This window comes from Zootermopsis nevadensis, unplaced genomic scaffold (assembly GCF_977971745.1).
Source record: "Zootermopsis nevadensis isolate Lab colony 2312 unplaced genomic scaffold, Znev_1.0 Znev_ptg000254c, whole genome shotgun sequence".
Taxonomy (NCBI): domain Eukaryota; kingdom Metazoa; phylum Arthropoda; class Insecta; order Blattodea; family Termopsidae; genus Zootermopsis; species Zootermopsis nevadensis.
In genome coordinates this window covers 1-5,000 of record NW_028259381.1, presented here as the reverse complement: position 1 = coordinate 5,000, position 5,000 = coordinate 1, and the positions used below count along the sequence as shown (strand labels likewise).

General features: G+C 58.0%; 2 non-coding genes and 1 pseudogene across 2 annotated transcripts; all 3 read right to left on the bottom strand.

Moving 5' to 3' along the window:
- The window catches only part of LOC147870427 (large subunit ribosomal RNA), a 4,225-nt pseudogene extending 3,275 nt beyond the window's left edge, over positions 1-950 (bottom strand).
- Positions 951-1,464: 514 nt separating this feature from the next.
- Positions 1,465-1,620, bottom strand: LOC147870426 (5.8S ribosomal RNA). The gene has a single exon (XR_015533430.1). It is a non-coding gene; the product is annotated as a 5.8S ribosomal RNA (ribosomal RNA).
- Positions 1,621-2,444: 824 nt separating this feature from the next.
- LOC147870425 (small subunit ribosomal RNA) lies at positions 2,445-4,362 on the bottom strand. Its single transcript, XR_015533431.1, has one exon. It is a non-coding gene; the product is annotated as a small subunit ribosomal RNA (ribosomal RNA).
- Positions 4,363-5,000: the final 638 nt, after the last annotated feature.

Below are 5,000 nucleotides of genomic sequence, written 5' to 3'. Positions count from 1 at the left end.
AAAGCTGTCCGAGGGCTCCGGGGGCCAGCAGCCTGCCGGGGGCCGGGGACGTGGCGAGAGCCACGGCACCGCGGCCTCGGCCGGAGAGCTTGCCCCGGCGGACCGGACGCTCGCGTCCCGCCCTTACCTCCCTCGCGGGCGGAGGGCGGGGGCAGCGGGCCAGCTACCACGAAAAAACAGACCGTCGGAGGGCGGCCAGGCTATGTACCGGGGTCCGGGGCGGCCCTTGTCCCGCGCCTCGGCGGAAGCCACCCCGGTCTCTGTCCCGGGCCTTAGGCCGCAATGGTCCGCGAGGGACCTGCTCCTCCAACGGGTCCCGACGTCCTACTAGGGGCAGGAAATGCACCCCGCCGCGGCCGCGGCTTTAGACCCCGAGCGGCCGGTGGGCCCGACTCGCACCGGCGCGCGCCTCGCGGCGCGACCGGCGGCCGGGAACATCCGGGAGCACCCGCCCGGGGGCCGGCACTGCGCGGACGGGGCTGAATCTCCCCAATCGGTCTTCCGGGTCTCTCCCGTTTACCCCTGAACGGTTTCACGTACTATTGAACTCTCTCTTCAAAGTTCTTTTCAACTTTCCCTCACGGTACTTGTTCGCTATCGGTCTCGTGGTCATATTTAGCCTTAGATGGAGTTTACCACCCTCTTAGTGCTCCACTCTCAAGGAACACGACTCTGAGGAGAGTCCCCACCCGGGAGCGGCCGCGGTCCTACGGGCCTGGCACCCTCTGCGGGCGATGGCCCCATTCAAGGGAGACTTGGACTCGCTGGACCGCGCCCCGGGAGAGTGGGACCTCCCACACACGACATCTCCCTGCACGTCTCCGCGCGGGATTCCGTGCTGGGCTCTTCCCTGTTCGCTCGCAGCTACTGGGGGAATCCTTGTTAGTTTCTTTTCCTCCGCCTAGTAATATGCTTAAATTCAGCGGGTAGTCTCGCCTGATCTGAGGTCGGAAAGATGGTTTTTTGTACCGACGGGCCGATGTGAGCGGTCGGAAGCTTAGCCTCTCTCATTGAACTGATTTCTTTTTGTTTTTGTTTTTTGTTTTTTTGTGGTCATTATTTATTGTGGTCATATCTTTCGCTCCCGCCCGTCAAGTGTGTGTCTCTCTCTGTCTCGGGAGTTTGCCTGTCTCCCATCACATCAAGCCGGGCGTCAGTTCTTCTCAGACGCGATCGGGGAAGGATGGGCCCCGTCGCCGAGGAGAGGAGGGCGAGCTAAGTCTATCCGCTCGCTCCACCGAACCCTGTGAAGCCTTCAAGGGCGACTGACTCCCCTTAACCTCCTCGCAGTCGCCGACGCCGCCACCGATTGCTCGGAGCGACGCCGGCGGTGCGAGGTGCAGGCTCGTCAGACCCCCCAGCGTAGGGCCGCTCGCGTGCCTTTATTTCTTTCTTTCTCTTTCTTTCTTTCTTTCCTTCCCTTATTATCTTAAAGACCGCGCGGGCCCACGGGTTTCATGTAGCCGACCCTCAGCCAGGCGTGGTCCGGGATTGGAAATCCAAGGACCGCAATGTGCGTTCGAAACGTCGATGTTCATGTGTCCTGCAGTTCACATGTCGACGCGCAATTAGCTGCGTTCTTCATCGACCCACGAGCCGAGTGATCCACCGCTCAGGGTTGTTTTTCTCTAGATTCGAGCAGAGCTTCGGGTAGGATGCTACTGCTAGTCCCGTAGGACAGGTAGTTGTTATTTTTCGAGGGGGAGCTGCCCCCAGAACAGCGGCACGGTCAGACCGCGCTCCCCTCTCGTTCAAGCGCCGCCGAAACGGCCTTGCGTGGGCAGATAAAGTGGCTTTAAGCCCAGTGCTCGCGGTCGCGCGGGTTGTCCTTGGATCCCTGAGGATCCTCGGAGCCCGCGTGCCGCCGGCACCCACTCACCATCTTTCGCTCCTACTTCCCACCTCGAGGCGGGACGGTCTTGCCGTCCCCCTCCGGGGGATTACTTCGCCGACCTGGACACCTCAGGCCGACGACGTTATCTCCGAGATCCGGCCGCTGCCAGGAAGAGCCGGTCCAATCACAGGCGAGATTACGCCTTCCGCAGAGCCCCGTTCATCTGGTTCATTCTTAATGCCTTCCTTTTATTAATTTTTGATGCGTCTTCCCCTCATTCGGGGGGAGACGGTGCGACTTTCGCCGACCGGTCCCCCCTCAGGTTGACGTCATCTATTTTTCAGTCATCAGTAGTGGTCACATATTATGATGCGTCTTCCCCCTCATGCGGGGGGAGTCGGTGCGACTTTCGCCGACCGGTCCCCCCTCAGGTTGACGTCATCTATTTTTCAGTCATCAGTAGAGGTTGTATTATCATGAATGACCAGACACGGGTACTTCCACGAGAAGGCGGTCCACTCGCAAGCGAGATTACGCACTCCCCCAGAGCCAGCAACCGTCCTCGGTTTCTTAATGCCTTCCTTCTCTGTTCGGTCACTCTCGGTGCCGTTAATGATCCTTCCGCAGGTTCACCTACGGAAACCTTGTTACGACTTTTACTTCCTCTAAATGATCAAGTTCGGGCATCTTCCCGGTGGAATCGAAGGGCCGAAACCCCGCGCCCACCGGTCCGAAGACCTCACTAAATCATTCAATCGGTAGTAGCGACGGGCGGTGTGTACAAAGGGCAGGGACGTAATCAACGCGAGCTTATGACTCGCGCTTACTGGGAATTCCTCGTTCATGGGGAACAATTGCAAGCCCCAATCCCTAGCACGAAGGAGGTTCAGCGGGTTACCCGGACCTTTCGGCCAGGGAGGACACGCTGATTCCTTCAGTGTAGCGCGCGTGCGGCCCAGAACATCTAAGGGCATCACAGACCTGTTATTGCTCAATCTCGTGCGGCTAGAAGCCGCCTGTCCCTCTAAGAAGATTAGGAGTCGCCGGTAGCACAGAGGATACCGGATGCGACTATTTAGCAGGCTAGAGTCTCGTTCGTTATCGGAATTAACCAGACAAATCGCTCCACCAACTAAGAACGGCCATGCACCACCACCCACCGAATCAAGAAAGAGCTCTCAATCTGTCAATCCTCCCGGTGTCTGGGCCTGGTGAGGTTTCCCGTGTTGAGTCAAATTAAGCCGCAGGCTCCACTCCTGGTGGTGCCCTTCCGTCAATTCCTTTAAGTTTCAGCTTTGCAACCATACTTCCCCCGGAACCCAAAAGCTTTGGTTTCCCGGAAGCCGCCCGCCGAGTCATCGGAGGAACTTCGGCGGATTGCTGGCTGGCATCGTTTATGGTTAGAACTAGGGCGGTATCTGATCGCCTTCGAACCTCTAACTTTCGTTCTTGATCAGAGAAAACATTCTTGGCAAATGCTTTCGCTTCTGTCCGTCTTGCGACGATCCAAGAATTTCACCTCTAACGTCGCAATACGAATGCCCCCGTCTGTCCCTTTTGATCATTACCTCGGGGCTTCCGAAAACCAACAAAATAGAACCGAGGTCCTATTCCATTATTCCATGCACTCGGTATTCAGGCGGCTGCTGCCTGCTTTAAGCACTCTAATTTGTTCAAAGTAAAAGTGCCGGCCCATCGTGACACTCGGTCAAGAGCACCGCGACGGGATTGTGTAGGCCCTCCCCGAGACGACCCGAGGCGTGGGAGCGTCGCCGCCCCCATCGCCCGCGGGCGCCGGCTCGGGCCACCGGCAGGACGTCCGCACGTGCGTGCCAGTTAGACACCGACGGGCGGTGAACCGGCAGCGTGGGACACAAGTCCGACTACGAGCTTTTTAACCGCAACAGCTTTAATATACGCTATTGGAGCTGGAATTACCGCGGCTGCTGGCACCAGACTTGCCCTCCAATGGATACTCGTTAAAGTCTTTAGAGTGTACTCATTCCGATTACGGGGCCTCGGATGAGTCCCGTATCGTTATTTTTCGTCACTACCTCCCCGTGCCGGGAGTGGGTAATTTGCGCGCCTGCTGCCTTCCTTGGATGTGGTAGCCGTTTCTCAGGCTCCCTCTCCGGAATCGAACCCTGATTCCCCGTTACCCGTTACAACCATGGTAGGCGCAGAGCCTACCATCGACAGTTGATAAGGCAGACATTTGAAAGATGCGTCGCCGGTTCGTAGACCGTGCGATCCGCCTCCATTTATTCAGAGTCACCAAGGCAAACGGCCGCGTGAGCGACCGATTGGTTTTGATCTAATAAAAGCGTCCCGACCGTCTCCGGTCGGGACTCGGTTGCATGTATTAGCTCTAGAATTACCACAGTTATCCAAGTAACTGTCCACCATCTAAGGAACCATAACTGATTTAATGAGCCATTCGCGGTTTCACCTTAATTTGGCTTGCACTGAGACATGCATGGCTTAATCTTTGAGACAAGCATATGACTACTGGCAGGATCAACCAGGGAACCGAAGACTCACTTGGAGCTCGTTCCTCCCCCTCCACGCGGTCCCGGATGGGTCCGGCGAGGGGGTCCAGTTCATACTTCAACGCTCGCACTCCGTGCGCCCCTGCGAGCAGGGGCCACTTCGTGCCGTTAGGGGGACGCCACGTGAGCGCCCCCAGAACCGTGGTGCCATTAGGGCACCCTTCCCTCTCTTCACTCGACATGCATAAGCGCCGAAGCGCCGTTTGGCATCGCGAGTCTAGCACGCGCCCGGACTACGAGTGAGTCGGTTGCAGTGTGTCCACGATACGCCGCCTATAGACCGTGTCCGGGGGACAGAGGGCCGCGGCATCGCGGTGGCGAAGGGTTTGCCGGGAAGGGGAACGAAGCCGGCCTTTTTCGTAAAATCGTTCCCCTGTTGCTTGCCGGGAAGGTGGACGAACCCGGTCTCTCTCGTAAAATCGTCCACCTGCTGCTTGCCGGGAAGGGGAACGAAGCCGGTCTTTTTCGTAAAATCGTTCCCCTGTTGCTTGCCGGGAAGGTGGACGAACCCGGTCTTTATCGTCAAATCGTCCACCTGCTGGTTGCCGGGAAGGGGAACGAAGCCGGCCTTTTTCGTAAAATCGTTCCCCTGTTGCTTGCCGGGAAGGAGGACGAAC